Source organism: Macaca thibetana, chromosome 7 (assembly GCF_024542745.1).
Source record: "Macaca thibetana thibetana isolate TM-01 chromosome 7, ASM2454274v1, whole genome shotgun sequence".
Classification (NCBI taxonomy): Eukaryota; Metazoa; Chordata; class Mammalia; order Primates; family Cercopithecidae; genus Macaca; species Macaca thibetana.
The window spans coordinates 16,477,181-16,500,687 of NC_065584.1; the positions used below are offsets into that span (position 1 = coordinate 16,477,181).

The 23,507-nt window shown below is 46.0% G+C and overlaps 1 protein-coding gene, 1 long non-coding RNA gene and 1 other non-coding gene across 9 annotated transcripts in view; 1 reads left to right on the forward strand and 2 right to left on the reverse strand.

The window, feature by feature from the left end:
* The window catches only part of DGLUCY (D-glutamate cyclase), a 162,575-nt gene that overhangs the window by 78,567 nt on the left and 60,501 nt on the right, over positions 1–23,507 (reverse strand). The window lies entirely within an intron of this gene.
* Positions 178–4,235, forward strand: LOC126959714 (uncharacterized). Its single transcript, XR_007727600.1, has 3 exons — positions 178–391; positions 2,700–2,828; positions 3,834–4,235. It is a non-coding gene; the product is annotated as an uncharacterized LOC126959714 (long non-coding RNA).
* Positions 15,428–15,556, reverse strand: LOC126960443 (small nucleolar RNA SNORA11). Its single transcript, XR_007727989.1, has one exon. It is a non-coding gene; the product is annotated as a small nucleolar RNA SNORA11 (small nucleolar RNA).

Consider the following 23,507-nt stretch of genomic DNA (forward strand, 5'->3'; position numbering starts at 1 on the left):
GATCCACCCGCCTCAGCCTCCCAAAGTCCTGGGAGCCACTGCACCCAGCCCTGCTCTTCCTGTTTTGAACATTTATATAGGTACTTGATAAACCTTTGTTACCAAATGGCCAATAGAATCTCCTGAAACCGGAAACACCCTGTCCCAGGGACCCTCCCACCCCAGCTGCGCAGTCTGAAAAGTACCAGGCTCTGGGCTGAATGCTTGACATATGTCATCTCCTTTTCAGAAAATGGCTCACTGCATTTATGTTATTCTTGGACCCCAAGGGCTGCTGGCTTTTCTCCAAGGTTTGTGAGTGGAGCCTGTTTGGATTGGAAGAGATCTTATACAGAAGAACTAACGCAGAGAGCGGTGGCCCTTCATGGTGGCACAGAGCTGGACGGAAAGGGTAAGGCCTTTCGGTTTAATTCTTGACTCTACTTATTACATGGATGATCTTGGGCAAGTTACTTTGCATATTTGTGTCTCCGTTTTTTCATGTGGCAAATGAAGATGGAATTCCAACACCTCTCTGGGTTGTTGGAAGATTAAATCATGTTAGTCAAATACCCAGCACAATGCCTGGCATAGTCTTGCTCTTTTTCTACTATATTTCTCCTCTGCTGAACACTGACCAGTGGCTGGGCCCTCACAGGTGTATGTCCCCCCATTCTCGGTGGATGACCATCAACCCTACCCAGGAGCTGAGGGCTGATATAGAGGTTCAAGAGAACATTGGCCACCAGGTGGGAAGAAGTTTCCATCCCATTCCTTGCCAAACATAGATTTGGTGTCAGAAAGGCAGAGCGTGTGGAGAAACGGTTGTAGCCCAGGCCACTTGTTTCATTGCAAATCTATTGCATTTAGATTACACCTAAGCCTTCGTCCTCTTGTCTCTGCTCAGCAAGCCATGAACACTTCCAGATCTGACAGCCTGATCACCAAGTCTGATTAAAGAAAGAGAAGGAGATTTGCCTGGTGGCCTGGCATGCGGTTTCAATTAAGATGCAAAACTGTTCCTTAGAACTGCCAAAACTGCCATTAGATCTTTTTTTTTTTTTTTTGAGAGGGCGTCTCGCTGTGTCACCCAGGCTGGAGTGCAGTAGTGCGATCTTGGCTCACTGCAACTTCCGCCTCTCGGTTTCAAGTGATTCTCCTGCCTCAGCCTCCTGAATAGTTAGGACTATAGGCATGCACCACCATGCTGGCTAATTTGTGTGTGTGTGTGTGTGTGTGTGTGGTTTTTTTTCAGTAGAGATGGGGTTTCACCATGTTGCCCAGGTTGGTCTCGAACTCTTGACCTCGGGTGATCTGCGTGCCTCAGCCTTCCAAAGTGCTGGGATTACAGGCATGAGCCACCATGCCCAGCTGCAATTAGATTTTTGAGTGTTACCAAATAACCAGTATATGTTTGCTCAGGGGTTTGTCAGCAAAGGGCAATGTTATACCTCTTCAGGCAAATTCATTTGAGGTGCACTTTTCTGGGGCTTAGGTGGGGGTGCGGAGCCCTGAGGGACAGGAAGAGATAAGAAATCTTTGCATCTTATTATCCTCTTCTAACTTCCTCTTGTACTCAAAGAAGGAGGGAAAGTCCAGCATTTTGTTCCACTCCAGTCTATTGCTGAAGAGTTTCATCTTTCTACTGGAAGCAGTGCAGTTTCTATTTGCCACAGGCAGTGTTCTCGAAGTGTAGCTCTCCAGGACCCTGGAGTGCTTGTTAAAAATGCAAATTTCTGGCTCCATACTATTCCTACTGAATTAGACTCTGCACAAATGATTGTGAACCTTGGGTAGCAATTCAGACAAGTGTCTACTTGGGTAGCAATTCAGACCACAAGTTCTGGAGTCAGATAAATATGGACTGAATGCCAAGCTCCAGCTCTACCACCTGTGATCCTTGAGTAGGTTAATTAACCTCTCCGGCCAGGCATGATGGCTCACGCCTGTAATCCCAGCACTTTGGGAGGCTGAGGCAGATGAATCACCTGAGGTTTAAGACCAGCCTGGGCAACATGGTGAAACCTCATCTCTACTAAAAATACAAAAATTAGCCAGGCGTGATGCTGTGCACCTCTAGTCCCAGTTACTGAGGAGCCTGAGGCAGGAGAATCGCTTGAAACTGGGAGGCAGAGGTTGCAGTGGACCGAGATCACGCCACTGCACTCCAGCCTAGGCGACAGAGTGACACTCTATTTCAAAAAAAGAAAAAAAAAAGAAAAAAAAAAAGACGGGGCGCAGTGGCTCACGCCTGCAATCCCAGCACTTTGGGAGGCTGAGGTGGGCAGATCACCTGAGGTCAGAAGTTCAAGACCAGCCTGACCAAGGTGGTGAAAACCTGTCTGTACTAAAAATACAAAAGTAGTCGGGTGTGGTGGCGCATGCCTGTAATCCCAGCTACTCGTGAGGCTGAGGCAGGAGAACTGCTTGAACCTGGGAGGCGGAGGTTGCGATGAGCTGAGATGGCGCCATCGCACTCCAGCCTAGCGACAGAGTGAGACTCCATCTCAAAAAAAAAAAAAAAAAAGGAAAAAAGAAACCTCTGTGGGTCTCCATTGTATCACCTGTGTGAAGGTAATGCTGAACAGTCCAGGGATATGGAGCTCGTGTGATTGTTCTAAGGATGAAATGAAACAATACTTGTTTAGCAATGTTTGGCACATAGTAAATGTTCAATATGTGATAACTCCTCTTTTTCTTTTTTTTTTTTTTTTTTTTAGATGGAGTCTCACTCTGTCACCCAGGCTGGAGTGAGGTGGTGCAATCTCAGCTCACGGCAACCTCCACCTCTTAGGTTCAACCGATTTTCCTGCCTTAGCCTCCCAAGTAGCTGGAGCTACCACGCCCAGGTAATTTTTGTATTTTTAGTAGAGACAGGGATTCGCCATGTTGGCTAGGCTGGTCTTGAACTCCTGGCCTCAAGTGATCCGCGTGCCTCAGCCTCCCAAAGTGCTGGGATTACAGGTGTGAGCAACTGTGCCCAGCCTGATAACTATTCTTTTTCTATAACACACTCAAGAAAGTCAGAGCACCCTACAAGAAATAACAGACAAACTCGGCCATCATGACCAGCCTTAAGTACTATCCACTGGTAGAAATTTTCACAAGTCTACAGGTCAGCAATCAGGTCTGAAGGTTTCCTGAGTCTCATGAAATCCTACAGGATTCATATCTGATCCTCAACAATGGGCCAGCCAGGAGAGGGCAGCAAGAGAGAGCCTGAGTCTAACTGTTGCTGTTCTAATCACAACCTCTAGGTGTGGGCATTTTACTTGGGAATGTCCAGGTTGATACTCATTTCAAAAGATGGCAAATCTGCTGGGTAGAGGTGTGGCAGCACAGATGACGAATGGGTGGTGACTGTTTATGAGGTTCTTGACTTTCATAAATTATTTTCTTGTTTGTTTGTTTGTTTTGGAAATGGTGTCTCGCTCTGTCACCCAGGCTGGAGTGCAATGGTGCGATCTAGGCTCACTCCAACCCTCCGCCTTACAGGTTCAAGAGATTCTCCCGCCTCAGCCTCTCTAGTAGCTGGGATTACAGGCATGTGACATCATGCCCAGTTAATTTTTGTATTTTAGGAGAGACAGGGTTTCACCATGTTGGCCAGGCTGCTCTTGAACTCCTGACTTTAGGTGATCTGCCTGCCTCAGACTCCCAAAGTGCTGGGATTACAGGCTTGAGCCACCGCACCCGGCCCATAAATTATTTTCTTTAGATAATCACTCAAGCATCACTATATTGTAGGAAACAACAAAATGTCACTGAGATGTAGATTTGGGGAGATAGTTTAAATCAAACTGGCAAACTTTTTTGTAAGGTTTGTAAGCTAAGAATAGGTTTTACATTTTTAGGGGTTGTGAAGAAGGAGAAGTAGGAGGAGGAGGAAAAGGAAGAGGAGAAACAACAATATTGTGAAGGAAAAACAAAAACTTGAACCCTGGTTCACTCTGCCAGAAGGAAGAAAATGAAGCTGAAAGCTGAGTCATGCAAGAATCTGTCTTTCCTTTTGTTCCTAAGCAGATAGCTACAGATAAAAGGTTAAAGATCTCTGCAGGTAGCTACTCTGTGTTCACCTTATCTTACAGAGAGTGCTGACTTACCTTTACCTGCTCCCTTTCTCTTGCAACATGTGGATTCAGTCATGTGACCACAGCCTCCCCCTTCCCCCTCCATCCTGCTTTTCCCCACTTTAAATCCTGAAATCCTCAAAATCATCTTTGGAGAAAGGCACAGACCCATCTCCTGGGCTTGTCCTTAACCTTGGCAAAATAAACTTCTAAATTGATTGAGACCTGTCTCAGATATTTTTGGTTTACAGTGTGATGGTTAATTTTATGTGTCACCTTGATTGTATTACAGCGTGCACAGACATTTGGTTAAATTTTGGTTTTTTGAGACAAAGCTTCACTCTGTTGTCCAGGCTGGAGTGCAGTGGCCACGATCTCAGCTCACTGTAACCTCTGCCTCCCGAGTTCAAGCTATTCTCCTGCGTCAGCCTCCCAAGTAGCTGGGATTATAGGCATGAGCCACCACATCCAGCTAATTTTTGTACTTTCAGTAGAGACGGGGTTTCACCATGTTGGCCAGACTGGTCTCCACTCCTGACCTCAAGTGATCCACCTGCCTTGGCCTCCCAAAGTGCTGGGATTACAGGCATGAGCCACTGCGCCCGGTCTGCTTAAACATGATTTCTGGGTATGTCTGCAAGGGTGTTTTGGGGTGAAATTAGCATTTGAATCAGTAGACTGAGTAAGGAGGATCCCATCCTTACCAATGGCAGTGGTCATCATGCAGTCTACGGCGGACTTGAAGAGAACAAGAAGGAGGAGGAGGAAGAGAACTTGCTCTCTGCCTGGCTGACTGAGCTGGGTCTTTTCCTGTCCTTGTACTGGGATTTGCCCCATCAGCACTCCTGGTCCTCAGGCCTTTGGACTCAGGCTGGAATTTAGTCCTTATCTCCAGCTTGAAGATGGCAGATTGTGGAACTTCTCAGCCTCCATAATCCTGTGAGCCATTTCTTTATGCTAAATCTCTTTGTCTGTATCTGTATCTCCTATTGGTTCTGTTTCTCTGGAGAACAATGACTAATAGAAACAGAGATGCATGTGTCGCGGAAGCCTAAAATATTTAAAATATCTGGTTCTTTTCCTAAAAGTTTGTTGAGCTCCTGCTCAGGAGCTGTTGATTTAGCTCATGCCCCATCTGATACGGTCTGGCTCTGTGTCCCCATCCAAATCTCATCTTGAATTGTAATCCTTATCATCCTCATGACGAGGAAGGGACCATGTGTGAGGTGATTGGGTCATGGGGTAGTTTCCCCCACGCTGTTCTCATGATAGTGAGTGAGTTCTCACGAGATCTGATGGCTTAAAAGTGCGACATTTCCCCCCTCCCTCTTGCTCGCTCTCTCCTGCCGCCTTGTGAAGGTGCTTAAGTCTCCTTCACCTTCTGCAATTAATTTAAGTTCCCCGAGGCCTCCCCAGCCATGTGGAACTGGGGATTAAACCTTTTTCCTTTATAATACCCAGTCTCGAGCATTTCTTTTTTTCTTTTCCTTTTTCATTTTTCTTTCTTTTTTTTTTTTAGACAAAGTTTCGCTCTTGTTGCCTAGGCTGGAGTGCAGTGGCGCAATCTTGGCCCGCTGCAACCTCCGCCTCCCGGGTTCAAATGATTCTCCTGCCTCAGCCTCCCGAATAGCTGGGATTACAGGCATGAGCCACACACCTGGATAATTTTGTATTTTTAGTAGAGATGGGGTTTCTCCACGTTGGTCAGGCTGGTCTCGAACTCCTGACCTCAGGTGATCCACCCGCCTTGGCCTCCCAAAGTGCTGTAAGCCACCATGCCCAATCTTTTTTTTTTTTTTTTTTTTTTTTTTTTGAGACAGAGTCTCGCTCTGTCGCCCAGGCTGGAGTGCAGTGGCACGTCTCGGCTCACTGCAACCTCCTCCTCCTAGATTCAAGCAATTCTCCTGCCTCAGCCTCCTGAGTAGCTGGGATTACAGGCTCCTACTACCATGCCTAGTTAATTTTTGAATTTTTAGTAGACAAAGGGTTTTCACCATGTTGGCCAGGTTGGTCTTGAAATCCTGACCTCAAGTGATCCACCTGCCTTGGCCTCCCAAAGTGCTGGGATTACAGGTGTGAGCCACAGCGCCTGGCCTGGGTCTGTATTTCTAAAGGCTCTTGTGTCACATAAAACTTTCATTAAGAAAATCTCTTATGCTTTTCTCTTGTTAATTTGTCTTTTGTTTTAGGAGTATTGGCTTTGATGGGAAGGAAAGGTATCATAGCTTTTTTTTTGCCCCTGTAGTATAAAAAATGCTAATGTATCCTGGCCAAGTTGGGATTACCCCAAGAATCCAAGATTGGTTTACTATTAGAAAAGTGATTCACGTACTTCATCACGTTACCATATTAAAGGCAAAAAGATACCATCTCAATAAATGCAGAAAAAAATACTAGTAGCATTTAATATCTGTCAATAATAAAAACTCAAGTAATTTGAACTAGTAGTTGATAAAGAACATCTAGCAAGGTTAAAAACAAAAAGAACAAAAGCCTATACCATACTTGCATACTTGGTTTTTTTTTTTTTTTTTAATGAGGCGGAGTTTTGCTCTTGTTGCCCTGGCTGGAGTGCAGTGACGCAATCTCGGCTTGCTGCAACCTCTGCCTCCCGGGTTCAGGTGATTCTCCTGCCTCAGCCTCCTGAGTAGCTGGGATTAGGATTACAGGCATGCACCACCATGCCCAGCTAATTTTTGTATTTTTAGTAGAGACAGGGTTTCGCCATATTGGCCAGGCTGGTCTCAAACTCCTGACTTTGGGTGATCTGCCCACTTCGGCCTCCCAAAGTGCTGGGATTACAGGCGTGAGCCACCGTGCCTGGCCTGCCTATAGCATACTTAATAGTGAATGTTGAAAGCACCCCCGTGAAGATCAGGAGCAAGGCCTAAGAACTCCCAATATCATCACATTATACCAGCCTGTGTAGTAGAACAAGAATAAGAAAGCAAATAAAAATGCGTAAGGCGGCAAGGCACAGTGACTCACGCCTGTAATCCCAGGACTTTGGAAGGCTGAGTCAGAGGACTGCTTGAGCCAGGGAGGGGAAGGTTGCAATGAGCAGAGATCACACCAAAGCACTCCAGCCTGGGCTACAGAGTGAGATCCTGTCACAAAAAGAAAAAGAAAAAAATGTGTAAAGGCTTGGGAAGGAAGAAAAAACTTGCAGATATTATGATTGCATGGAAAACCCAACATTATCTACACAAATAAATTAGTAAAATTAGTAAGTGAGTTCAGGAAGGTTTCTGTATACAAAATAAATATGTAAAAGTCAACTGCACTTCTATACACCAGTAACAGTTAGAAATGTAATTGTGAGGCTGGGTGCGGTGGCTCATGCCTGTAATCCCAGCACTTTGGGTGGCCAAGGCGGGTGGATCATCTGAGGTCAGGAGCTTGAGAGCAGCCTGGGCAACACGGCGAAATCCTATCTCTACTAAAAATACAAAAATTAGCCGAATGTGATGGCACATGCCTGTAGTCCCAGCTACTCAGGAGGCTGAGGCAGGAGAATCACTTGAACCTGGGAAGTCGAGGTTGCGGTGAACTGAGATGGCGCCACTGCACTCCAGCCTGGGTGACAGATGGAGACTATCCCAGAAAAAAAAAAAAAAAGAAATGTAATTTTGAATGATATCATCTATAATAGCATGAATAAATATCAATTACCCAGGAATAAATCTAACAAAATATGTGAAGACCATTTATGGAAAATATGGTAAAACTTTAAAGACATTAAAGAAGAACTAATAAATGGAGAGACAGCATGTTCACAACAGAAAGACGCAATGTTGTAAATATATCTGTTCTCCCTAAATTGTATATTCTAGGCAATTCCAATCAAAATCCTAATGGGCTTTTAAAAAGGAACCGAACACGCTGATTCCAAAACTTATAGGGAATGGTCAATGGCCAAAAAATAACAAATCACTTTTAAACAAAAGTAACAGACAGGTGTGTGTTGGGGTTGGGGGCTTGTCCTCTACCAGATATTAAGATACAGAAAACCATGGTAATTAAGATGGAGTGAAAGAGCTCCCACAACTCAACCCAAAAAACAAATGAATAGTCCAATTAAATGAATTAAATTGAATGGTCCTTTCTCCAAAGAAGCTATACAAATGCCCACTGAGCATATGAGAAGATGTTCGATCTCATTACAGAACTGCAAATCAAAACCACAATGAGCTACCACTTGACACACATTAGGATGGCTACTATCAAAGACAAAAGCAAAATTAGAAAAGAAGTATCGGTGAGGACATGGAGTAATTGGAACCCTTGTATATTGCTGGTGTGATGGTAAAATGGTGTAGCCTTCTGTGAAAATAGTATGGCCGTTCCTCAAAAAATTAACACTGGGCTACAGGCGGTGGTTCATGCCTGTAATCCCAGCACTTTGGGAGGCTGAGACGGGAGAATTGCTTGAGGCCAGGAGTTTGAGACTACCCTGGGAAACATAGTGAGACCCTATCTCTAGAAAAAATAGATACAATTTTAAAACATTAAACATTGAGCTAGCATGTAATCCTGTAATTCTACTTCTGGTATATACCCAAAAGAACGGGAAGCAGAAATTCGAACAGATATTTGTATACCAGTGTTCACAGCAGTATTATCCACAATAGCCAAAAGGTGGAAGCAAGTGTCCACTGATGGATAAACAGATAAACAAATTTGGTATGTACCGACAATGGAATATTATTCAGCCTTTAAAAAGAATGAAATTATTTTTGTTGTTGTTGTTGAGACAGTCTTGCTGTTGTCACCCAGGCTGGAGTGCAGTGGCAAGATCTCAGGTCCCTGCAACCTCCGCCTCCCAGGTTCAAGCGACTCTCCTGCCTCAGACCCCCAAGTAGCTGGGATTACAGAGGCCTGCCACCATGCCCGGCTAATTTTTGTATTTTTAGTAGAGACGGGGGTTTCACCATGTTGGCCAGGCTGGTCTCAAACTCCTGACCTCAGGTGCTCTGCCCACCTCAGCCTTCCAAAGTGCTGGGATTACAGGCATGAGCTACCGCACCCAGCCAAAAAACAATGAAATTCTGATATATGCCATAACATGGATGTACCTTGGAGACATGAAAGACATTATAAGTAAAAAAAACTAGACACAAAAGAACTAATATTATATGATTCCACTGATATGAGGGACCTGGAATGGTCAAATTCATAAAGATGGAAAGTAAAATGGTAGTTGCCAGGGGCTGGGGGAAGGGAGGGATGACTGTGGAATTGCAGTTTGGGAAGATGAAAAAGTTCTGATTGGGCGCAGTGGCTCACGCCTGTAATCCCAGCACTTTGGGAGGCCGAGGCCGGCGGATCACCTGAGGTCAGGAGTTTGAGACCACCCTGGCCAACATGGCAAAACCCCGTCTCTACTAAAATACAAAAATTAGCTGGGCGTAGCGGTGGGCGCCTGTAATCCCAGCTACTCAAGAGGCTGAGGCAGGAGAATCGCTTGAACTCAGGAGGCGGAGGTTGCAGTGAGCCGAGATCACGCCACTGCACTCCAGCCTGGGTGACAGAGCAAGACTCTGTCTCAAGAAATAAAAAAGAAAAAGTTATGGTTCTCCCAAATATCTTGGACTACAGGCATGCACCACCATGCTAAACTAATTGTTTTATTTTTTTTGTAGGGATGGGATCTCACTATGTTGCCCTGCCTGGTCTTGAACTCCTAGGCTCAAGTGATCCTCCCGCCTTCACCTTCCAATGTGCTGGAATTATAGGAGTGAGCTACCATACCCTGCCCATAGTAATTAATATTTATTGTATTTACACAAATATTGGTCTACAATGAATTTTGGAAAAAAATGAAGTTCAACATAGGAAATTTGAAAGCTCAGGGAGAATAAGACAAAATAAAACCCATAGTCATGTCTGGAAACTTGATTTCTGACAGACAGGGAATTGCAGACAAGTGGGTACAAAAGTAAAATTGGGGCTGGGTGCGGTGGCGCATGCCTGTAATCCCAGCACTTTGGGAGGCCAAGGTGGGCAGATCACCTGAGGCCAGGAGTTCAAAATCAGCCTGACCAACATGAAGAAACCCCGTCTCTACTAAAAATACAAAATTAGCTGAGTACGATCCCAGATACTTGGGAGGCTGATGCAAGAGAATTACATGAACCCAGAAGGCAGAGGTTGCAGTGAGTTGAGATCACGCCATTGCACTCCAGCCTGGGCAACAAGAGCAAAACTGTCTCAAAAAAATAAATAAATAAAAGTAAAATTGGAACCTAATTATCAGTCACAAAAATCAAATCCAGGTAGATCAAATACTTAAATATGAAGTATGAAATATGAAGGACGAAATTAGAAACTTTTGTAAGATAATAGAAAAGAATATCCCAAGTTGAGAAAGGTTTCCTAGAGAAGATAAATTCGACATCAAAATTAGGAACTTCTGTCCAAAAGTCACCATCAATAAAATGCAAAAGCATTCCCAAACTGCAAGTAGATGTATGAACATATAACACTGGGACGGGCATGATATTCCATGTCTATAATCCTAGCATTTTGGAAGGCCAAGACAGGAAGATCACTTGCGGCCAGGAGTTCTAGACCAGCCTGGCCAACATGGTAAAACCTTATCTCTCCTAAAAATACCAAACTTGGCCGGGCGTGCTGGTATGTGGCTGTAATACCAGCTACTTGGGAGGCTGAGGCAGGAGGCTTGCTTGAGCCGGGAAGGTTGAGGCTGCAGTGAGCCATGTTCTTGCCCCTGCACTCCAGCCTGAGCAACAAAGTGAGACCCTGTCACAAAAAGAAAAAAACATAAAACTGATATGGAATAATTATCATCCAGAATATATAAAGAACTCTTATTAATCAATAAGAAAAAGACCACCCATTCATTAAAAAAATGGGGGGAAAGCTATAAACAGGCATTTACAGTACAGAAAAAACAGTTGGTTTATAAATACGAAAAGATTCTCCTCTGTTAGCTGGGCGTGGTGGTGCACATCTGTGGTCCCAGCTACTTGGGAGGCTGAGGTGGTAAGATCACCAGAATGCAGGAGGTTGAGGCTGTGTGAGCTGTGACCGTACCATTGCACTCCAGCCTGGGTGACAGAATGAGCCCCTGTCTCAAATAAAAATAAATAAAGAAGAAAAAATTATTGGCCAGGTGTGGTGGCTCACGCCTGTAATCCCAGCACTTTGGGAGGCCAAGGCGGGCGGATCACAAGGTCAAGAGATCGAGACCATCCTGGCCCACATGGTGAAACCCCACCTCTACTAAAAATACAAAAATTAGCTGGGTATGGTGGTACACGCCTATAGTCCCAGCTACTCGGGAGGCTGAGGCAGGAGAATGGCTTGAACCTGGGAGGTGGAAGTTGCAGTGAGCTGAGATTGTGCCACTGTACTCCAGCCTGGCAACAGAGCGAGACTCCATCTCAAAAAAAAAAAAAGAAAAGATTCTTCACTTCAATAGTAATTAAATACATGCAAATTATAACTATAATGAGACACAGGCCACACTCGTGGTGTTGACAAAAATTAAAATTGACAAGAATGAGGTCAACCGAAACACTATCACTGACTTGTAGTGCAAGGGTTGATTGTTATAAACCACTTTAGGGAAAAAAAATAGCATTATCCCATAGCATGGAAACACCTTTAAACCTTGCAATTCCATTCTTAGTTACACACTCTAAAGAGTACATGCAATGTGGGAAAATCATACAACATAATACTCTACAGTGGTGAAAAATAAACTACAGCTACCTCCATCAACACAAATGAAGCTCCAAAACATTATGTTGAGGCCAGGCATGGTGGTTTATGCCTATAATCCCAGCACTTTGGGAGGCCAACGCGGGTGGATCACCTACTAGGGAGGCTGAGGCAGAAGAATCACTTGAACCCGGGAAGTGGAGGTTGGGGTGAGCCGAGATCGCACCATTGCACTCCAGCCTGGGCAACAAGAGCGAAACTCCGTCTCAAAAAACAAAAAACATCATGTTGAATAAAAGTCACAAAAATACAGCATATTCTTTTTTTTTTAATTTTTAATTTTGTAGTGAAGGGGTCTCCCTATATTGCCCAGGCTGGTCTTGAACTCCTAGGCTTTAGCAACCCTCCTGCCACAGCCTCTCAAAGTGCTGGGATTACAGGTGTGAGTCACCATACCCAGCTAGCATATTCTTATATACAGCATTAAAATAGGCTTCTGGGCTTTGCAAAACCAAACCATATAGTACTTAGAGACTTAAGGGTGTGTGTATATAGGAAAACTATAAAGAAAAGCACGAAGTCTGTAATTTCCCTCAGGTAGAGACAGGAGAGCACATGACTGGGGAGAAGCACATATAGAAGCTTCTAAGAAACTGACTCTGATCTATTTCTTAACTTGGATCGTAGGGACACAGTTGTTTACTATTCTTTAAGTTGAACATATGGCTTATATGTATATAGATTTCACAATTTTTAAAAACTTAAAAGATAAAAAGTGTGTAGATGATGGCTAAGGATGCAGGAATAGAACTGGGTCCCCTGAGGCTCAAGGCAGAGGCTGGGCGGATTGTCAGGCTTCTGACCCACTGGAGAATGCAAACCAAGAATGTGCTGAGAGCCCAGCCCCTCAACATTTGATTTTGTCTCCCTAGCATTTTTTTTTTTTCTTTCAGAAACTGTCTTTCCCCCAACCCAGAAGGGCTGCCAATCATGTGGCCTTACCTGTCCCATCAATAGAACCACGTGACTCAGGCCGACTAACCAGGGTATTTCCACTCATCTAGCCTTGGTGGTTACTTAATACAGGGGGTGAGCAGAGGTCCCAAGAGAGCCCAGTCAGAGCCCTCCCTGTGTCTTCTGTTGGAACAACTCAGAATCTAAGTGGATTGCTAGACATAAATGCATTGTAAGCCTAGAGCTCCATGAAAATCGGCCTGAAAACCCATTAAAACCAGTAGAAAGGAAAGCAGAAAAAGGGCCGGAGAGTCACAGGGGACAAAGGTGGGTAAGAAACAAAGTCCTTATCCTGTCATTTAGGTATCTGGATCCAACCTTTCCTGCTTCCCAGTTATATAGCCTAATACAATCCCCTTTCTGGATCTTTCTTTCATTTTTTATTCTATTTTTTTGGTTTGAGACAGAGTCTCGCTCTGTTACACAGGTGGGAGTGCAGTGGCGTGATCACAGCTCACTGCAACCTCCGTGCCTGCACTCAAGTGATCCTCCCACTTCAGCCTCTCCAGTAGCTAAGACTACAGGCACATGCCACCACCCCCATGCCTGGCTAATATTTTTTTGTTTTTTGGTTTTTTTTGTAGAGATGGGGTTTCTCCATGTTGCCCAGGCTGGTCTCGAACTCCTCAGCTCAAGCAGTTCACCTGTCTCAGCCTCCCAAAGTGCTAGGAATATAGGTGTGAGCCACCGCACCTGGCCTGGATCTTTCTTAACATCAACTGCAATCAAGTGTCCTAAGTAACTCAGAATTCTGTACCGGGAGCAGGGTTTTGCAAATGACAGACCCTAATATCTGGAATTTGCTGGGTTGAGGTGGGTGTAAGATGGGGTCCCCCTTCCTGACTCGGGGGTGAGCAACACCTATCAAGTGGTGCAAGGTAGCCAAAGCCTCTTCTGTTGAGCCCAGTGAGTCAGACCACATGCTCAATGAGGCTGGAAATTGGTAGGACTTGTTAAAAAAAAAAAAAAAAAATGGCCGGGCGCAGTGGCTCACGCCTGTAATCCCAGCACTTTGGGAGGCCGAGGCGGGCGGATCACAAGGTCAGGAGATCGAGACCACGGTGAAACCCCGTCTCTACTAAAAATACAAAAAATTAGCCAGGCGCGGTGGCGGGCGCCTGTAGTCCCAGCTACTCAGGAGGCTGAGGCAGGAGAATGGCGTAAACCCAGGAGGCGGAGCTTGCAGTGAGCCGAGATCGCGCCACTGCACTCCAGCCTGGGCGACAGAGCGAGACTCCGTCTCAAAAAACAAAAAACAAAAAAACAAAAACAAAACAAAAAAAAAAAAGGCAGGTGCCTGGGGTGTGCTGCCCCTTCTTCAGCCTTCAGTAAGTTCTGTGAGAAAAAGATGCACTTTAGTCCCAGTTGACCTTTCTGAAAGCAAGGAAGGAGAAAAGCAAGCCATGAGTTTCTCTTTCCGCCTGGGGCAAGCAATTCAACTGAGCTGAGAACCAGAAAATCATATTTCAGGATTGCAAAAGTCAGCTTCCCTGCCCCAGGCTAAGAGCACAGGTGAAGGCTGAGAGAAGGAGGACACAGTGTGAGAGGGGACAGAAACCCGAAGAAGCAGTTCCCCTGGCTCCCTGCCAGCCACTTCTGCCCTGCGTCGCCTGCGTGGCCAAACCACAAACAGCCTGAAGGCAAGGGGCCAGACAGCCCAGGCCTCATCCCTCTGGCCCCGGCCCAGTGTGTTGGGGCGGAGGCCAGAAGGCTGCAGTCTGAAGGCAGGCTCGAGGAGAACAGGGTGTAGAGGCGGCAGGTGTAGCAGGGACAAGGTCCAGATTCTAGAGCATGACTTGACTGAGTTTCTAGCTCCAGTTGGCAGCTTACAGAGTTATCAGTAAATAGACTAAGGTCCTGGCATGGTGGCTCATGCCTGTAATCCCAGCACATTGGAAGGCTGAGGCAGGAGGATTGCTTGAGGCCAGGAGTTCAATACCAGCCTGGGCAACACAGCAAGATCCTGTCTCTACAAAATATTTAAAAATTAGCCAGGTATGGCGGCACATGCCTGTGGTCCTAGCTACTCAGGAGGCTGAGGTGGGAGGATGGCTTGAGATTGGGAGGCTGAGCCTATAGTGAGCCATACTTGTGCCACTGCACTTCAGCCTGGGTGACAGAGGGAAACTCTATCTCATAAAAAAAAACAAAACAAAAAAAAAAAGAGTAGCATCAAGGCCTGACTGAGAAGAATGTACATCAGCCAGCTTTGCCTGGATGTGGGCAGCCAGTACCACACTGGGGTGGTGCATTTCTGGAATTGTTTATGTGGAAAAGGCCATGGGTGGATGCCAGGCAGTCAAGGGGTGGAGTGCAGTGGCTATCTATTTATTTCTGCCCTACAGGGGGTGGAATTGTGGCCCCCAAAAATCTAAGTCCAAGGCCTAACCCTCACCCTATACCTGTGAATATGACTTTATTTGGAAAACGGGTCTTTGCAGATGCGATTAAGTGAAAGATCTTGAGATGAGATTATTATGGATTAATTGAGTGGACCCTAAAACCAGTAATACTTTTTTTGTGTGTGGTCGAGATGGGGTCTTGCTATATTGCCCAGGCGTGTCTCAAACTCCTGGGCTCAAGCAATTCTCCCGCCTTGGCCTCCCAAAGTGCTAGGATTACAGGCCTGAGCCACCACACCCGGCCTGACACATGTTCTTTTTTTTTTTTTTTTTTTCATGTGTAGGGCATTTGTTTGTAGGGAGGTCACAAGCTCTGTGTCCCTTGTCACAATGACCCCAGATTACTGTTGGGTGTGTTGTAAACAGAGGAGGCATTCTTCGCGCCCCCTGCTCTGAGCACACCCCAACACATGTAATTATAAGAAAAGAAGACACAGACATGACAGGAGAAACACAGAAGGGGCCATCCTGTGAAGATGGAGGCAGAGATTGGAGTGACGCAGCTACAGGCCAAGGAACTCCAAGGATTTCCTGGGGCCACAGAAGCTGAAAGAGGCAAGAAAGGATCATTCCTTCAAGGCATCAGAGGGAATATAGTCCCCCAATACACTGACGTAGAACTCCTACCCCCCAGAGCTGTGAGATAAGAGATGTCTGTTGTTTTTAGCCACCAAGTAAGTTGGGATTCGTTGTGGCAGCCCTAAGAAACAATTACCTGCCCAGCAAATTGGAAAAGGGTCCCCTACTACCCAGTGTGGCTGTCTGATAGTGAACAGAGTCATTATCTCAGACCTAGGTGACAATCAAAATAGCCCATCCTCCTTAGCACAATGTTAGGGTTGCGGATGGTCACATGACCCCAGCTAGCCAACCAGAGTTATCCTTTGAATTTGTTTGTTTTTGTTGTTTGTTTTTTTGAGACTGCTTCTCGCTCTGTCACCCAGGCTAAAGTGCAGTGGCAAGATCTTGGCTCACTGCAGCCTCCACCTCCTGGATTCAAGCAATTCTCCTGACTCAGCCTCCTGAGTAGCCCAGGCTCAGCTAACTTTTGTATTTTTAGTAGAGACAGAATTTCACCATGTTGGCCAGGCTGATCTCGAACTCCTGACCTCAGGTGATCCTCCTGCCTTGGTCTCCCAAAGTGCTGGGATTACAGGCGTGAACCACCGTGCCCAGCCTTACCCTTTGAATTTGTATAGATGTCAGGAAAGAAGTATTTCTTACCTCTGAAATTGCTAGACACAGGTACAATGTGAGCATAGGTTGCCAGTGGTCATTTGTCACCCCACAGAGAGAGCTGGCTTGAGAAGGAAGCCAACAGAGAAGAAAGCAGAGAGCCAAGAGTAAAAAGAGGCAGGGCTTGATGCTGTCATCTCTGGCCCTACAAGCAACCCTATCTAAACACAGATCTATCTCTGGACAAACTACCTTACCTAAACACAGATCTATCTCTGGACAAACAACTGTACCTAAATACAGATCTATCTCTGGGCTTTTCTGCCAGTCACTTCCCCTTTTCTGCTCAAATCAATTTGAGACAGGATCGCAGCCATTTCAGAGGGCAGATTCTGCAGCCAGTATGTGTTTGACAGGCTTGTTCCCAGTGCTGTAAAGAAATAGCACTTGAACATAAATTTAATTTCCTCAGCAAGGCCATTTTTATACTTTCTGCAGAAAGGGTACACTTGCCAGCAGTTTTGCCCCTTGAGTATATCGAACAAAGGAGACAGGGTCATTTATAACCTGATGCGTCCACCCTACTGCTGTGTCCGGTTTTCATTGGCTGGACCTCACATTCTGTATTTGTCCCGACTGGCTGGCAACTTAGAACCTTTTAAAAGAGGCAAAGGCAGAGGAGAAAAAAGGAAGGAGGAAGTAACTTGCGGAATGTTGAGAAAGGTAAAAACACCTTCAAATAAGGAAGAGGAACAGGCTATGACCTAATGCTTGCTTGGACCAGTATAAGCATGCCAGGGCAAATATTTAGGCTAAATTGTGGGAGCTAAGAACATTAAAGTACGTTGATTTCTTTACTACGGATAGCAGATATTTAAGAATGTTAGCACAGGTCTTTGAATAAATTTTGCTTCTAAGAGAAGTTACTATTTATTCCTAATTAGATGGGAAGCAAAGTCTTTGAAGAGGAACCTCTACTTTACTTTTTACATATGTCTCAAGTACAGCAGATAAAAATCTCATCAGAACAAACAACCAAGGCTTCCATAAAACAGGCTGATTTGCTTCTGATTAACCACAGAATCAGAGTGAGTTACAACCAACCCCTGTGTAACAGGACACTTTCTTTGGCCCGGGCAACATGGCCTTCCACCAGCACTTTCTTCAGGCCTCAGAGAACTCGTGGTTGAAAAAAGCCATGCCATTCACAGAAAGCCTAATCTGCCATGAATTAACAAGCAGCTATGCCCACAGTGGACCCATTTCCTACCTCCAGCCTGAAGTCCTGCAGAACTGTCAACCCCACAAACCAAATGCAGTAATGCAATAAATGTGGAAACCCCAGAGAGAAGAGGAGGCCTCAGGAGGAGGGAGGTTGGTGCTTCCATTTGCTCAGCTCCTTGACAGCAAATTAGTGAGCTTCACTTCCAGTTGGCTGGGTTTGCTGCTTTTAAAAGTCTGACTATTGGTCGGGCAAGGTGGCTCACACCTGTAATCCCAGCACTTTGGGAGGCTGAGGTGGGTGGATCACGAGGTCAGGAGACCGAGACCATCCTGGCCAACATGATGAAACCGGTCTCTACTAAAAATACAAAAATTAGCTGGGCATGATGGCATGTGCCTATAGTCCCAGCTACTCAGGAGGCTGAGGTAGGAAAATGGCTTGAACCCGGGAGGCAGAGGTTACAGTGAGCCGAGATTGTGCCACTGCACTCCAGCCTGGGTGACAGAGTGAGACTCCATCGCAAGAAAAAAAAAAAGAAAAGAAAAAAGTCTGACTATTAAAGCCAAATGATGCTCCTTTAAAAAATCAAAAAAACAGGCTGGGTGCAGTGGTTCATGCATGTAACCCCAGTACTTTGGCAGGCCAAGGCAGGAGAACTGTTTAAGCCCAGAAGTTCAAGACTAGCCTAGCAACATGGCGAAACCCTGTCTCTACAAAAAATCAGCTGGCTCTGGCGGTGCACACCTGTAGTCCCAGCTACCCAGGAGGCTGAGGTCAGAGGACCATCTAAACCCAAGGGGTTAAGGCTGCAGTGAGACATGACTGTGTCACTGCACTCCAGCCTGAGGGACAAAGTGAGACCCTGTCTTGAAAAAAATAATCAGAAACAACCTGAAGTACTGTTACAATGGACCTAAACTTGATGCATTAGGCTCCGTGAGTGAGAGAGTTTAACGTTTCTGAAAGCATACAGTTCATTCTTTCATTCCTTTTTTTTTTTTTTTGAGACGAGTCTTGCTCTGCCGCCCAGGCTGGAGTGCAGTGGTACGATCTTGGCTCACTGCAAGCTCCGCCTCCCAGGTTCACGCCATTCTCCTGCCTCAGCCTCCCAAGTAGCTGGGACTACAGGCGACCGCCACCATGCCCGGCTAATTTTTTGTATTTTTTAGTAGAGATGGGGTTTCACCATGTTAGCCAGGATGGTCTCGATCTCCTGACCTCGTGATCCACCCGCCTAGGCCTCCGAAAGTGCTGAGATTATAGGCGTGAGCCACCGCGCCTGGCCTCATTCTTTTTTTTTTTTTTTTTTTTAACTGTCTCTACCTCATTTCTCCCAAACTACCATCAATATGACAGTTTTCCCAAACAAGGGTGCCCCATTTCTAAATATTCACAAGTCTGTTTGCCAGGGTCTGCCAGGGCAGTGTTTATTGCTTCAAGATGTGCGCTAATATCAAGTGGCTTTGTAGCATGGGAATATGCTTGGCTGGGCCCCTCTGTTTACTGTCAAACTGATACCTTGGAATCCTGCTCTTATAAATGTTCTGTTGTGTGTTTGTTACTTGGTATTTTTAGAAACACCCAAGTTAGCCCTATAAAAACGGATTGATTCCTCTGTGATGATCCAGGTACTCATGATGCTTCAAGTCTGGTGGCCGTCACTAGTAACTAAGGTGGTGTGGGCCGAACAGAGTTCTCCCCGAGCACAGGGAGCAACTCTTGATTGTCTCTGTGGCTCAGGTGCCTGTCTCCTGCTAAGCCCAAGTTCTCCAAAGACAGGGACTGTGTCTTATCTGTCTTTATAGCCCACAAACCCAGAGTAGTGCCGGGTACATAGTGAGTGCCTCCTTGTTGAACGAAATGCAGCCTTAAGAAAAGAAAGAACTAACCAAGTGTGGTGACTCACACCTGTAATCCCAGCATTTTGGGAGGCCGAGGCAGGCGGATTACAAGGTCAGGAGTTCGAGACCAGCCTGGCCAATATAGTGAAACTTTGTCTCTACTAGAAACACAAAAATTGGCCGGGCATGGTGGCTCAAGCCTGTAATCCCAGCACTTTGGGAGGCCGAGATGGGCAGATCACGAGGTCAGGAGATCGAGACCATCCTGGCTAACACGGTGAAACCCCGTCTCTACTAAAAAAATACAAAAAACTAGCTGGACATGGTGGCAGGTGTCTGTAGTCCCAGCTACTCGGGAGGCTGAGGCAGGAGAATGGCGTGAACCCGGGAGGCGGAGCTTGCAGTGAGCTGAGATCTGGCCACTGTACTCCAGCCTGGGCGACACAGCGAGACTCCGTCTAAAAAAAAAAAAAAATACAAAAATTAGCTGGACGTGGTAGCAGGCACCTATAGTCCCTACTACTCCTACTCAGAAGGCTGAGGCAGGAGAATCGCTTGAACCCGGGAGGCAGAGGTTGCCATAAGCCAAGATCGAGCCACTGCACTCCAGCCTGGGCAACAGCGTGAGACTCCATCTCAAACAAAAAAAGAAAAAAAAAAGAAAAAAAGAACTTTTTTTCTTTTATTATACTTAAAATACACATAACATTGACCATCTTAATCATTTTAAAGTGTACAATTCAGTAACATTAAATACACTCACAGTGTTATGCAATGTCATACTTTTTTTTTTTTTGAGACGGAGTCTCTGTCTGTCGCCCAGGCTGGAGTGCAGTGGTGCAATCTCGGCTCACTATAAGCTCCGCCTCCTGGGTTCACGCCATTCTCCCGGCTCAGCCTCCTGAGTAGCTGGGACTACAGGTGTCCACCACCACGCCCGACTAATTGCTTGTATTTTTAGTAGAGATGGGGTTTCACCATTCACAGGATGGTCTCAATCTCCTGACCTTGTGATCCGCCCGCCTCGGCCTCCCAAAGTGCTGGGATTACAGGCATGAGCCACCGCACCCAGTCGCAATGTCATACTTTTTAATTTAAAAGAAAAAAATCTTTCTTTTTCTCTTTTAAAGGTTCATGGCTCATGCCTGTAATCCCAACACTTTGGGAGGCCAAGGCGGGAGGACTGCCTGAGCCCAGAAGTTTGAGACCAGCCTGTGCAACACAGTGGAACCCCATCTCTACAAAAAATAAAAAATTAGCTGGGAAGGGTGGCACGCGTCTGTGTTCCCAGCTACTCAGGAGGCTGAGGTGGGAGCCCAGGAGGTCAAGGCTGCAGTGAGCTGTGGTTGTTGAACCACTGCACTCCAGTCTGGAGCACAGGGTGAGACCCTGTCTCAAAAAAAAAAAAAGAAGAAAAAAAAAAGACTCCTTAATAAAATTACTCTAAATAGGTTAACAGTTTTTCTAAGAAATAAAAAAAAAAAAACCAAAAGATATAATACAGAGCCTGATTTCAAGGCAATCTAGACAACAAGGTGTGAATACTGTTCTCCACTAAATACAACTGTTATCCCTTCTTAGCTCTTCGGTGATCATCTCCCAGTGCTCAAAACGCATTCATCAAGCAAATGTGTTGAGCACTCTGTTAGATGATGGGAATACACAGATGAGCAGACATGGCCCGTGCCTGTGAGGCGCTTAAAGACCAGAGAAGAGACAGATGCTTATTTCTAATTCCCCACGCTATACTGCAAACCTCTTAAGGGTAGGGGTTTTTGTCATTTTTTTCCCTCTGCTCTATCCCCGGTATACTGAACAGTGCCTGGCACACTACAGGCATTTAAAAAATACTTGACGAATAAATAAATAATGAAAATCTGGCTGGGGAAGTAGGAGAAAGCTTCACCGAAGACATTAGTTGAGTTTGTTCTTGAAATTACTATAATTATTATTATGTTTGAGATGGCGTCTAACTCTGTCACCCAGGCTGGAGTGCAGTAGTGCGATCACCACCACGTCTGGCTAATTTTTGTATTTTTGGTAGAGATAGGGTTTCGCCATGTTGGCCAGGCTGGTCTCGAACTCCTGATCTCAGGTGATCCACCCACCTTGGCCTCCCAACATGCTGGGATTACAGGTGTGAGCCACTGCACCCAGCCAAAAATATTATTTCTTGAAGAAAGAGTTACAGACATCCCCACAGGAGAAGAGGGTCTTCTCGGAAGCTTGGGTACAGAGCAGGTGGCACGATTGGATGGTGGAGTAGGACATGGAAAGAGCCATACAGTTCATTCTTCTGCCATTCAGAGAGCACCTTCTGTGTATCCAGCAATGTGCTTAAGCACTGGAGCTGCTAATGAGGAAGAGGCAGGGAAAAGTGTGTTGACAGCCTCAGGCAGCTATGGTCTGGGAGGCATTGCATGAGCTTTGACAAACAACTGGAAACCAGCACTAGGAGAAGGTTGAAGAAGTCTCTGTAGGTGAAAGTGTGAGTGGTTGGCACACCTGGGGAAAGAGGCAGAGGGGCTGGGAAGATAGACAAAGAGATGCTTGGGAAGGAGCATGTGAATAAACTGAAGCAGTATGAGCTTCATCTAAGAGCCCCAGGAGCACTAAGGGTGGGAGGATCCCCTGAGCAGGCAGCACTCGGTGGAAGATGAATGTGAAGAACATCCCTCAGGGACCCTTTGTCGTAGCTGTTTGAGAAGCAATCAAGGCGTTCCCCAAAGTGAGAGAATGAGAGGAAGGGCTGATTTGAGGAACTGGAAGAAGGAGACTCGCCAGAACCTGACACCGGATTGAATGTATGCAAAACGTGCAACGAAAGAAAGGAATCACAAATAATTATCAGGGCCGGGCGGGGTGGCTCATGCCTGTAATCCCAGCACTTTGGGAGGCCGAGGCAGGTGGATCACCTAAGGACAGAGTTCAAGACCAGCCTGGCCAACATGGTGAAATGCTGTTTCTACTAAAAATATGAAAATTAGCCAGGCGTGGTGGTGGGTGCCTGTAATCCCTGCTACTCAGGAGGCTGAGGCAGGAGAATGGCTTGGACCCAGGAGGCGGAGGTTGCAGGCTGCAGTGAGCTGAGATGGCGCCATTGCACTCCAGCCTAGGTGACAAGAGTGAAACTTCATCTCAACAAATAATAATAATTATTATTATCAGATTTCTTTTTCCAGGGATGGACAACCAGCTAACTGTGACATTCATGAAAATAAATACAAGAAGAGACTGATGAGGAATTTGGTTTTAGAATGCTAAGTAGGAGGAGCCTGTGAGACAGCCCCAGGCAGAGGTCCATGACAGGGTGGACATTCAGCACCAGAAGTCAGGAGGGACACCTGCCTGGAGGAGGGAGAGCTGCAAGTCATCAGCTTCCGCGTGGCTGAGGACACTAAGTGTATTAGTCAGGGTTCTCTAGATGGGACAGGAGTAATACATGAAGGGGAGTTTATTAAGGAGTATTGACTCACACCATCACAAGATGAAGTCTCACAATAGGCCATCTGCAAGCCGAGGAGCAGGGAAGCCAGTCCAAGTCCCAAAACCTCAAAAGTAGGGAAGCCAACAGTGCAGCCTTCAGTCTCAGGCCGAGAGCCCCTGGCAAACCACTGGTGTAAGTCCAAGAGTCCAAAGCTGAAGAACTTGGAGTCGGATGTTTGAGGGCAGGAAGCATCCAGCACAGGAGAAAGATGAAGACCAAAAGACTCAGCCAGTCTAGTCCTTCCATGTTCCTCTGCCTGCTTTTATCCTAGATGAGCTGGCAGCTGATTAGATGGTACCCACCCAGATTGAGGGCAGGTCTGCCTCTCCCAGTTCACTGACTCAAACGTTAATCTCCTTTTGGCAACACCCTCACAGGAGAGGGAGAGGGCAGAAGGCAAGAAGGGCCGTGGGTGGAACACGAAGACCCAGGGGATATTTAGGGAGCGAGTGGAACAGGAGGTCTCTTGAAATAAATGGAAAAAAATGTCCAGCAAAGTAGGATGGGAACCTAGAAAGAGTAGCACTGCAGTGAGAAAGAGTCTTCAGGTATGGGAGCACAGTGGTACCAAAGGTCAGATCAAGGTAGAAAAGCCTGGGAAGTTTGATCAGAGGAACAGAGTGGGTC